At 32.0% G+C, this 13,240-nt stretch overlaps 1 pseudogene; it reads right to left on the bottom strand.

The window, feature by feature from the left end:
- Positions 1-4,561: 4,561 nt before the first annotated feature.
- LOC120599165 (uncharacterized) lies at positions 4,562-4,681 on the bottom strand (annotated as a pseudogene).
- Between the last annotated feature and the right edge of the window lie 8,559 nt (positions 4,682-13,240).

The following is a 13,240-nucleotide window of genomic DNA, read 5'->3' as shown; positions in this document are numbered from 1 at the left end:
ATATGTTATACATTAAATTGATGAAGAATATATTCCTAAATATCTATGCCAGGTTTTAGAATTTCATCCAGGTAACGAGAGTCATTGTCCAATAGGATTCATTGTCTGTTCCTGAGTTAAATATTTTGTCTAATTTTTTTATTGTGGTAAAATACATACAAAATTCACCATTTTAACCATTTTTAAGTATAAAGTTCAAGGGCATTAAATACACGCACATTGTTGTGCAGCTATCACCACCACACAGAACTTGTTCATCTTCTCCAACAGAAACTCCATACTCATTAGACAGTTTTCTCCTCTCTCCAGGCTCTGGCAACCACCATTCTACTTTCCATCTGTATGGGTTTGACTGCTTAGATACCTCATATAAGTGGAATTATATAATAGTATTCTTTTTGTGACTGATTAAACTCATTTAGCATAATGTCTTCAAGGTTCATCCAGGTTGTAGCACGTGTCCAGAGTTGAATTCTCACTAAATACATTCATACTACTTTTCTTAGGAATCTTGTAACTATTCAAAATAATAGACATGCTTTATTTTCAGCATAAAAAGCTGCAAGTCATGGTGGACATATATTTCTTTTCTGAACTTGCATATGCAATTATAATCTGGTATCATTCTACTCCTCAAATAATTGAAAACTGTGTAATCTTCATTGTCCCACATTAATACTAGGCAACAAAATCTCTTGCCTCTTCTACTACAATAATTTTTCTACCTTGTTTCTCCATGTCCATTCTTCTCAATCATCTTCACAAGGCAGCCATGGCAATCTTTACAAAGTAAATTAGATAACGTTATCCCTCAATTTAAAATCTAAGTGATTCTTAATGCTCTCAGAATAAAATTGTGTCGCTTCCCTTAGTCTTCAAGGCCCTATATGACCTAGCTTCTATCCCCTTCCTCAAGTTTATCTTTTTGCACTCAGATTCTCTCACTTCCCTCCAGCAGCCCCTCAGGGCTCCAACCCCTCGCCCATCAGTAGGACTTTGCTCTTTGATTTCATTGTCATGGTCATCATCCGATTCCATCTGAATTTCTACACATTTTTGTTTCCATACAGAGCACCTGGTTGTTCTTCTCCACCATAATACTTATTACAATTTCAAATTTCATATTTGTATGTTTATTTGTTAAAAATATGGGTCTCCCACTGGAGAATAAACTCCATGAGACCAGGTACCATGTTGATTTTGTTTACTACCACATAGCATGGCACCTGGAAGATAGCAGGCACTCCATGAATATTAATTAAGTGGATGAATGAGTGATGTTATGCTATAAAGTTGAAGGATAATTTTTCTCTCACATGTAAATCTTATAATAAATGAGTAAAATCTCATATATTACTAAAAATTCCAGAGTAACCTCAAGTTGCAAACTCCTTTAACTTTCTTGAGAAACCAAGAGATGTGCATTCCTCATCAGCCTTACCTTAAAAGTTGTTTATAGTCATTAATCATGATTTCCTTACTGTGCACAAAGTTGCTTTCACTGGAAATCAGGTTTAGACATTTTCCTGACTCTCTTTGGTGCCCTGAAATAAAACTGTGAATGAAATAAGTAACCTGGTACTCAATGATGAAAAGAACAAGAAAGGAGGGGATAATATAGATTCATATATATATTTTAATCAAGTAAAGTCAAATTTGTTTTGCTTAAAATAGGACAATGATTTTTAAGTAAGATTTTGCTTCCGATTATGACTCAATTACTTTAGAATTTTAATACATTAATTCTTTGTGATTTTACTGCCTCTAATATTAAATGAAATTGCTGGAGCTAGTTCTCTGAATTGTTTATATCATTAAAAATGGCATTTTATATACTTTAAAGTGCTTTACAAATATATTATAGTAATATGTCTGTCTGGATGTAGTTAAGGGCTGAGTTCCTATACATGAAACAAATATAATATACAATATATATAAATCATGATTGCTTTATGGTTAAAAGCTGGGAAACTTAAAAAAAATGCATACATTTTGATTTTTAAAAGAATAACGTTGTCCAATAATGGAGTCCTTACAAGTTTGTTAAAGAGATAAATAGGTCAATTCATTGATTTTGCTGTTGCATTATTCCAGAGATAGTAGCTGAGAGCAATGGCCGTATTGTGTTTGACATGCTCTATTTCACAATATAATTCCCAGTTTCCCACTTCTACTGAGAGTTCTGCAGACTGTTTTTCATTAAAATCATGGCATATTTTGATTTTCTACTTCAGTTTTCCCATGGAGAGGATGTCTTTGAGACCAGTCATTTGTGCTGCACTACCCTTGAGAAGCACCACTATTAATTGGAACAAAAATGTTTGAATAGCAAATGTCACTGAATCTCTCAGGATATTTCAAGCCTTTGCAGCTATGAGAAAAGATAAAGCAAGTCATAGCTGCATTATCTGGATGATCTAAGGAAAGGAGAGGAATCTTAAATTTTGCTAAGATGTTACAAATAGCCTGAGCACTTTGAATTCACTAGTTAATAGCATTTACTATATATCTATTATGTCAAGCATTGAACCTAGTTACAAGGTTACAATGATGAGCACGAAATGTCTCCCGTCCCTGTGGGATATTGGTCCACAGAGGAAGAAAGATAGATAGCATCAAGTCAAAAATAATGTGATAAGTGGCAAAGGAAGGAATGCATGTGTTGTTGGCACACCAGAGGGAAATAAATCTGTATTTCGGAATTACGACATGTGAGCTGGCTATTGCTGTGAAACTCATCACTCCAAAATGTAGTGGCTTAAAACAACAAGCATTTGTTTAGCTCTTAAGTTTGCTAAACAGCTAGCAACTGCCCTTGCTTGTGTGTCTGTGACTGGACATTCTGATCTTGACTGGGCTATCACATATCTGGGGCCCCCACTGGGCCATATGGTCACAAATCCTTCAGTGTTAACCCAAACTTGTTTACATAGCAGTCACAAGGGACAAAGAGAAGCTGCAGAGAAAGGCCTCTTGAAACCTAGATATGGAAATGGTTTATGCCACGTCCACAACACTGTTGTCAAAGTAAGCTGCAGATCCAGATCAGATTCAAGAGTAGGAAAATGGACTCTTAATGGAAAAAGCAACATAATTTGTAATAATTTATATTTTAACATTTTATAAAATATTTAACATTTTAATAAAATTATAATTTGTAATATAATTACAAATTCAAAATTATATAGTTAAAAAGTCCTAGAGACTTATGATTGTTTAGTTTAATATTACATCAACATATTAAATCAAAATGGGTTTTAAAAATTCATAAACTGTCTTAAAAACAAAATAAAACAAAAAAAAATTGAATCCTTAGAATCAAGGATTCCATTGCATAGTTTGTTTATCAGTGGACCCAAATGTCACTGTGTTTTACAAATTTGTTTTGACAAAAAACTTATCTAGAATTCTCTAATTTAATTTTAATTAAATTTGCATACATTAAAAGCATATTCCAGCATAATACATCATTTTCAAAAGTAAGACTTTCACTTTGAGGCAAAGAAAGTAATTAAAAACTAGAAGAATTGATTACAGTTAACTTAAAAAAGTGACATATATTTCAGTGGGAAGAGACAATTCAAACAAGAAGCATGATTAGTATAAATCAGTATTTGAATGTATGAATATCTGGAAAAAAAATTAGTAGGTTCAGAGAATAAAAACATCAGAACGCACAATGAAATTGATTATTTATTAAATAAGTTTTTTGAATATGTGTTGTTGTGGCCCACAACCTACTTTCCGGAAGTTTATTTTCTACTTGGAAAGGCAGATACATTTCACCATTCTAAATAATAAATGCACTGAGTAATATTGTAAAAAATGGCTTGACAGTAGTATAAATAGGACCAGGTCAATATAACACATCTTTAAGAACAGTAAATGAAGTGTTTAAACAGAAATTGGGAGTTACCGAAACAGAAACAAATGAAAACAATAAAATAGCTTTATTTTGCCAACATAATTTAAAAATAGAATTAACCTACTAATAAAGCTAAAAATGATCTTGTATCAAGGATATTTCAAGCTTACTAATACATAAACCTAAAAACATTTTTGATATATAAGTTAGACATAATTTTTACATATATTTGTATTTGATAAAAATATAGTACTTATAGAAAGAATTTTGGAATAGATTAAAAAGCACATTTTTATATCTTAATTAGGTTATATTTAAGGTTAAACTAGTTAGTTATTGAAGTTATTCTCAATCCCCATTGCATACTTAGAAAACACAAACTTAAATGCTAGCCCATCCATCTCCACTACTGAGCATTTTCTTCAAGAAGACTCTTTAGCTTTAAGTTGATTATTATTTAAAGTGATTATTATTCACTAAGAGTTAATGAATACTTTTGAATATTCACAAATGAATAAAGGAATGGAAGGGAGAAGGAAAGCATCTAACATTGCAGCGTTACTGTATCTGACTGCTCCACTATAACGCCACTTTCCTAGCTTTTTTTGTTGTGTTTTAGGCAAGGCAACCCTTGGTTGACTCACGGATTGCAAGGACCTTGTCAGCTTACAATCCCTTATTTTTTTATTTTTTTTATGCCTACAGCACCTGGTCTTCCTAGGTGGTCTCCCATCCAAGTACTAACCAGGCCCTGACTCTGCTTAGCTTCTGAGATCAGACAGGATGGAACTTGTTCAGGGTAGCATGGCCATAGACTTTCTTAGCTTTTTAACAGTAAATTATTTAAAAGTTCCCCAAGGAAGGCAAATGCCCAGAGTGTCTTATATATATATATATACATATACATACATATATATATATATATATATATATATATGTATGTATATGTATATGCATGTAATATTTGTATACAATGTATGTAAATATATACATTATATACATGTATGACTTTTGTCATAACTTTAAAAAAAATCTTTTTTATGCAGGAAGAAGAAAAGTGGATATAAAATAGCCAGAAGGCCAGAGGTAAAAAGCTAATCGAAACCATTTTTTAACACACCACTCTCCAGGTCTTCATTTTACACATAGTTAAATGCCAAGATATCTTCACTTACCTTATATTTTGTCCAGTAATTTTGAGATTAACAGAGAAAGGAGGTGCTTTTACTCAAAAATACATAAATTTTAAAGGATTAGCTAATAATATATATTTAAAAAGTGACTGAAGTATATAGTTTGACAATAGAAAATGAAGTCAAATACATATGAATTTAAAAAAGATATTTTAAAAAATATTTTGAAAAGAAGGGGAGGCAGAAGAAACAAGGTCAAATATACATTTAAAAATACATATAAAGACATATTTTGAAAACAAGGTAGTTAAATATTGTAAAACTTATATTTGTTAAAAAAAGATTTGCTTGTGTGTGAAAAGAAGGAAAATCACAATATTTGTTCAGAAGGATATACAAGAGTTTGACTTTGAGGGAGAAAAATAGATTTTTTTAACAGAAATGTAAACTTAGAATCTTATGATATAAATTTCTACTGGTAGTGGAATATAGGAAATGTTACTTATCATTCTCCTCTTTGTAGATACATAAATCCACACATTTGCAACAAGTATTCTTTAAGCTATAATAATATCAGACTTGGACTGAATTATATTGTATTTTAACACTGTCTTTCCTGGTCTCCAACTTGTGGATGGCAAATTGTGGGATTTCTCAGCCTCCATAATTATGTGAGGCAGTTCTTTATAATAAATCTCTTCATATATATGTGTCCTGTTGGTTCTGTTTCTCGAACCCTGACTAAATCAGTGAGTGAGCATTATGACACATCCATGTATTCAAGTTTTCCATCTAGTTCTTCTAATAGAAGACTGCAGCTCCTAAGTTAATTAACAATTTAATGTTTTATTTCTTTTAAGCCTATATATTTTCACTTAAAAGGGTCCTAAATATGTAATTAAAAAGTAGTTTTAATGAGATAAATTTCACGTAACATAAAATTCACTCATTTAAGGGTATAATTCAATGCTTATTAGTATATTCACAGACTTGTATAATCATCGTGACAATCTAATTTCAGAATATATTTGTCGCCCCAACATGAAACCTCGTACTCATTAGCAAACTCCTATCCCTAGGAAATTATAGTCTATTTTCTGTTTCTATAGATTTGCCTATTCTGTACATTTCAGATAAATGGAATCATACAATGTGTGTGGATTTTTTTTTTGTACTGAATTTTTCACTTAACGTAATGTTTTCAACATTCATCTATGTTGTAGCCTATATCAGTACATTTTTTCTTTTTATTGATAAATGATACGTATTGTATGACTATGCCACATTTATTTATCCATTTATAAATTGATGGATTTTGTGTTGTTTAAACTTTTTTGGCTATTATGAATAAAGTTACTACAAATATTCATGTACAAGTTTTTGTGTAGACACGTTTTCATGTCTCTTAGATTCACCGAGCAGTGTAGTTGCTGGGTCATATGGTAACTCTGTTTTACCATTTGGGGAACTGACTGCCAAAATGTTTCCAAAACCCTTTGCTTTCCAAAACTCTTTTACATTCCCACCAAGAATGAATGAGAATAACAATTTCTCCACGTCCTCACCAACACTTATTATCTGTCTTTCATTATAGACATTTTCAAAGGTATTATATGCCATCTTAAAATGGTTTTGATTTACATTTCCTTATTGACTAATAATGTTGCATGATTTTTCATGTACTTATTGCCTATCTTGGCTATTTGTATGCTTTCTTATGAGAAATTTCTATTCAGATATTTCGTCTGTTTTTAATTGAATTTTTTATATTTTTACTACAGGGTTCTTTATACTCTGGATACAAATTCCTTATCACATATATGAATTTCAAATATATACCCCTGTTTTGTGGGTTGCCTTTTCAATTCCTTGATAGTATCAGTCATAGCATAAAAGTTTAGAACTATGATGAAGTACAATTTATCTTTTTTTTTTTCTTTTGTCCTTTGTGCTTTTGGTGTTATATCTAAGAAACTATTGCTTAATTCAAGGTCATGAACATTGACTCTTAAGTTCTTTTTCTATGAGTTCTGCAATTTAAGCCTACAAAATATTTTTAGTTAATTTTTGTGAATGATTTAAAAAAGGACTTCAAAGTTATTCTTTTCCATGTATATATTCAATTGTGCCAGCATCACTGGTTGAAAAGATTATTCTTTCCCTAGTGAATTGGTTTTGGCTTCCTTGTTGAAAAATCAATTGACCATAAATATAAGAACTTATTTCTGTACTTTCAATTCTATCTGATTGATTTGCAGGTCTATTCTATGCTAGTACAACACTTTCTTGATTACTGTAGCTTTGTAGTAAGTTATGAACTCTGAAAGTTTGAATCTTTCGACATTTTTCATTTTCATGGCTGTTTGAGCTATTCTGTGTCCTTTGCTTTATTAGTTTACTGGGGCTACTATAATAAAGAAATAATACTGGATGACTTAAACAATAGAAATTTATTTTCCTACAATTTGGAGGCTGAAAGTCTGAGATCAAGGGGTTAACAAGGTTAGTTTCTTCTGATGCTTCTCTGTTGGCTTGTAGATGGTCATCTTCTCCCTGTTTCTTCACATAGTCTCCCCTCTACATCTACCCATGTCCAAATTTCTTCTGCTTATAAGGAGATCATTCATATTAAATTGTGTCTTACCCTATAACCTCATTTTAATGTAATTACCTCTATAAAGACCCTGTCTCTAAATACAATCACATTCTCAGGTACTGGAGATTATAACTTCAGTTACTGAGGTTAGAACTTCAACAAATAAATTTTAGTGAGATATAATTCATTCCAGAACACTTTCATAACTGAATAATTTTAGGGTCAATTTGTTATCAAAGAAAAAGATACTAGGGATTTTGATATAGAGTGTATTGAATCTGTATATTAATTTGGAGAATATTGTCATCTTAACAGTATTTTTTCCTGATTCACACAGAATGTGTTTCCATTTATTTAGATCTTCTATATTTTTTTTCAAAAATAATTTGTAGGTTTTAATGTACAAGTCTTGAGCTTGTTTTGCTAATTTCTTCTAAGTAAGTTAGTCCTCTTCCTGCTATTACAAATGATATTGTCTTTATTTTATTTCTGTATTTTTATTGCTAGTCTATGGACATAAAATAGATTTCTTAAAATTGATCTTGTATCTTATTACTTTACTGAAATCATTTATTAGTTCTGTGTGCATGTGTATGTGTATTCATGTGTGTATATTTAGAATTTTCTACATATACTATCATGTCATATGTAAGTAGGAATATTTTTAATGCTTTCTTCCCAATTTGAATGCCTTCTTTTTCACTGTCATGCCTAGTTTCCCTAGGTAGAACTTCCTGTACAATGTTGAAAAAAAGTAATGAGAGCAGACATCCTTGTATTGTTCTTCATCTTAGGGGGAAAATAGTCAGTATTAGAAACTTTAGCCCTAGGTTTACTGAGCCATGTCAGCGTGATTGAAGTTCAGTATTTTGGCCTGCCCTATTATTTAGAAGTGAGCCCCAGTCCTCTTGAATGCATTGCTGGAAGGAACCTTCTGTAATACATAACTATGTGATATAAGAATTTCTGTTGTCTTATCCCTTCCAGGGTGAAACTGTATTCCTAAGACTGAGAGCTATATAGAGAAGGTGGCTTATCTTCTTGGTTATACAAGCGTGGGGTAGAACTTATAGCTAACTAAGCTGTGAGCAGAGGGAGAATGTGTTGTCAAATGCTATACACACTCTGTTTTACTATGCTATAGTAGATTTTCTTAAATGTTTCTCCATTTTATGTATGCCTTAAGCTCTATTTCCAGAGACTTCAAATGGTTATTTATGGTTTTCACCTGTTATGTGGTCGTTTTGCTGAGAAAGCATCAAAGAAGCTCCTCATGCTGCCATTTGCCATTCTGGAAGTTTTGGATCCTTAAAAAGTGTAAATTTAAATGTCTTTCACCTTGATAAAAGTGTATCATTCTTCTATAATTATAGGAGCATCGAACTCTTAAAGACACTCTTAAAATTATATCCAGTTGAATTTAGGATACTTTGTCCTTTTTATGGACCAAAATGAGAATGTAGCAGGTAATTCCAAATCAGTAGTTATTAATTTTTGTACTTGTTCTTGGTATAACAAATCAGCTAGTAATTAAAAACATAATTAATTAATAAGATTCAGCAGAATTCATTCTAGCCTCTTCATCCTCATCAATACACTTGGTTAACATTTTTCATTGTGTTTTATTATGGACTCATGTTTTTTTTTTTTAATAATCACTGTAAGTTAGACAATTTCAATCAATATATTTTTTTTAATCCAAAATTATCTCCTCTTGGCCAGTGTGATCGTCTCTTAATTTGTCTCTGGCTCTTTAATTAAACTTGAAAGTTGTCTTGCTTTCTGCGATAGCAATGTATTCCAGGTTTCTTTTGTACTTTTCAGCTCCAAGTATGATGAATTTATTTCTCCAAGGGGGCTATGATTCCATTTTGTGGGAAAGTAATATTGAAGAATAAGAATCTTGGATGCTTAGATGAATCGTGGGTTTGAAATTGTTCTTAGAACACTTCAATGGATATAACTATGTATATATGTTATTTCAAATTTAATTTAGCTTGGTAATACAATATTGATATTTACAACAGAAGTGAAAGGACATAGTTCTACTTAAATTCGTGACTCTTCTATTGTCCTTCTCCTCAGAGGTCAGTTTTTTAAAAGATGTGGAAAACAAGAGGCAGCTTCTGCTCTGGATCTGCTTATTAAGCAAAATTACTTATTCATGTTGTGGAAGTTCACTATACAACATTATTCTGGTGAAAGTCACAGAAATAAAAGGATGAAAGAGGAGTTTAACTAGTTGTAGAATTTGGATGAGAGCAAAAAACACACAGGTAGAAAAATTTGCTACAATAAATGCATCCATTTTTTTTTCATTTTTTTTCAAATCTAAAATCTTTTTATAAAATGAGATCCTGACAGGTGTCCTTAATCTTTGTTTACTGGAATCTCCATCTACCTTGTCTTTAACATAAACAGAAAGATGCAGCGATTAGGAGCTTGAACTCTGGCTCCAGACTGACCAAGGTCAATATTTGGCTTTGCTACTTTTTAACTGTGTGAACTGGTTAAATTTTTTAAGAAGTTTTTGTCAGAGTTTCTACTTCATAGTGTTTCTATGAAGATTGAATAAGTTAGTGTTTATAAACATATAATATTAGTTATTGTTTACAAAGCACTTAAAACAGTTCCTGGAATGGATTGTTAAATAAATGCAATATCATCCTTAAAAATTTTTTTCTAACGATAAAAATTATGAGACCAAAGTATTTTTCTTCAAGATGAATGTACAGACTTTGTTCAATCTTTTCTGGGTTTTTAAAATCTTTTCTGAGAAAATATGACAAAAACATTTATAAATATTAAAAAAGAAAATCTTGTGCATAAAACTAAAGCATGGATAAAATGACAAAAAGCGTTTATCAATTGTAGGCAACTATTACTAGCTGTAATAATTTAAATCAAGATAATTTATAATTTGGGGAGAAACACTTTAAAAATCAAGTTAGACTGTAACTGTTAGATTTATATGAAAACACATCACTTCAAAGGAAGATTTATAGTAACACAGGTAATGCCTGTTAACATGACTGCTCTTCTTTCTACTTTTCTTTTATAATAAGAATTCACCTCAATAGTTGTCTCTAATGGTGGCTGAACCAGATGTGCTTCTGAAGGTTCTTAAAACATATGAGGTTCCTGGGGGTTAATTTCTGCTTCCATAGAAACTACCCTGGTGTGCCCCAGTTTTAAAGGACTTCCTGTAGGCTGACACCTGGAAGCACCTGCTCAAAGAAACATCTTTCTTAGGAGTGGAACAACACACAAAATGAGAGAAAAAAGATTTCGTGTTTACCTTCCTCTGCCTTAAATATACCAATTAACATTTTCAATATTCAGGAAAAGATTTCTTTAAAATATACTTAGCTATGATTTTTCTAATGTATAGTTAAGTGCTTAACAGTACTGATAGATTAAGAATATCTCTTCTGACATGAGGTGTGCCATGTCCACTGATAAAAAAAATCACCAATGAGTCATTTATTCACTAATTGATTTATGTGGCAAGTGTTGATTTGATGCACTAACAGTAAAAGAGGTAAGACACAGATGTTGACCTGGAGAATCTAGCAATCTAGTTGGAAAACAGACCAACAAAAAGATCATTCCAAGACAATCTGCAAATTGTAATGAATATTAAGTATGCAGGGTGTGCACGTGGACATAATAGAAAGTATTCTTTACCAAGCACGGAGAAGAGGTGGTAGTGGAGACCTCTCCACAGGAGGTTAGGAGCCTAAGGAACAGGGCAGTGAGAGGGCAAGTGAGGCACAGAGAAGAGAAACAATTTAGTGTCTGGATATATGTAGGATATGGCAAGTTATCTGGGATTACAGAAATAGAAAACACAGAGGAAGTTTAAAAATACCTGCCGATAGAGATGATGTGGAGGGTCATATATTTTGGCTCTTAGCCTATATTTTCTATGAGCCACTGAAAGCTTTATTGAAGAAAAGAAATATAGTCAGAAATGATTTTTCGATAGGTATCTCTGGTGGCCATGTCACAAATGGCTCTGAGACAAGGGAGACTAATAGCAGGGGTAAGAGTTTTAGACCAGAAAATATGAAAGCCTCAAATAACACAATGAATAGAGGGATATATAGGAGAAAAGATTAAATATTTTCATAGAATGAAAGTGAAAAAGACTCGATGAAGGATTGGTTGTGTGGGAGAAAGATTGACTATGACTATAAGTCTCTGGTTATTCTGACATCTTAGAGAGCTGGTATTGGATAATATTAGTTCGAGATGCCTGTGGGTGCCCAGGAAGAGATGACCAGTAGAAAGTTCTGTATGTGAGTCTGAAGTGTAGGAAACATCCTGAGCTAAATCTAGAAACTCGGGGCTCACCCACCTACAGGTAGTTCCTAAACTCAAGCAATGGTTATAGTTAACCAGCATAAATGGGTAGACAAAAACAGCAATGATCCAAATATAGGACCCAGGGAATGTTGAAATACTCCTGCTGCACCTCCTTATGGATGAAGTTGGTATAAAGATGAATACCAGGTTTCATACTTTTGGTAAAAAAAAAAAAAAAAGGAATAGTTAAGAGTTCAGTGACAACAAGAGGGTTTGAAATTATCATAGTTTATAAATAATACATGCCATATATATGAAAACTAAGTCTTTCTCCATTCTATCTTTTCCCAATTCATAGAACTTATGTTAATAGTATTAGATTTTATTCATTTGGGGAGATAATTTTATGACTATACTTTTATTTCTTAAAGGTTTATATATAAACTTTCTTCAGGATATACTAACACCCTCCTATAAAAGATGATTAAATTAGCACCTGGATCATTCTTTCACATCTGTTTTTTCTATTTTTATACTTCTGATTTTTATTCTTTGTGTTCTCAAAAAGTATTTAGATCTCATTCTAAAGCTATAATTAAGCTTCTGTTTTTATCTATAGATTGTTTCTAACATTAAAAACACAGCACTGGCATTCACAATACTGAAATTATGTAAATATTTATTACTTTAACATCAAACTGGATTGGATCCATAGTAAAGAATGTGAAAACTTTGAACCTATATTTGTGTCACTTAGAGAAAAATAGTGCAGACATATTTAAAACAGAGCCAGCTTCATTTTAAGAGTTAGAGAATTGGTGATACCAATCAGAACCGTCAATTCAATTTTAATTAATTACTTTTATTACTTTTCCATGTCATATTCCTATTTTTTAACATTTACTCTGAATTGATATGTTTTATATTCCTCCTTAGAAAAGAATTACTCTTTCTTGTGGTGCACCACGCTACAGTGAATCTACCACTCTGATCCCTCTTAATTTTCATGTTTCTCAAGTTTTCCAAATATAAGGCTCAGTATCCTGTGACAGACATGTAAAACCTACATTTATCAACTGCGCCTCCCTGTGCTGAAGAGGCTGGATAGTTAAAAACAAAACTAAACTAACAAAAGTCTAATTTTCCTATACATTCCTTGCAATTTGAGTTCAACGAATCCATTCAAAAATGAATTGATGAGCCAAGACAGGCTGGGTGCTCAAGCCATTCATTTTGCTGGTGAGAATTGTCACATAGACAAACCTGCTCTGAAGACCTTAGTTCTGGTGCTGATCTCCAAATCTTTGGATCATAGCAAGAAAGGGTGTTCCTGGGGAT

Source organism: Pteropus medius, unplaced genomic scaffold (genome assembly GCF_902729225.1).
Source record: "Pteropus medius unplaced genomic scaffold, Ma_sr-lr_union100, whole genome shotgun sequence".
Lineage (NCBI taxonomy): Eukaryota > Metazoa > Chordata > Mammalia > Chiroptera > Pteropodidae > Pteropus > Pteropus medius.
This window is presented reverse-complemented; position numbering and strand designations above follow the sequence as displayed.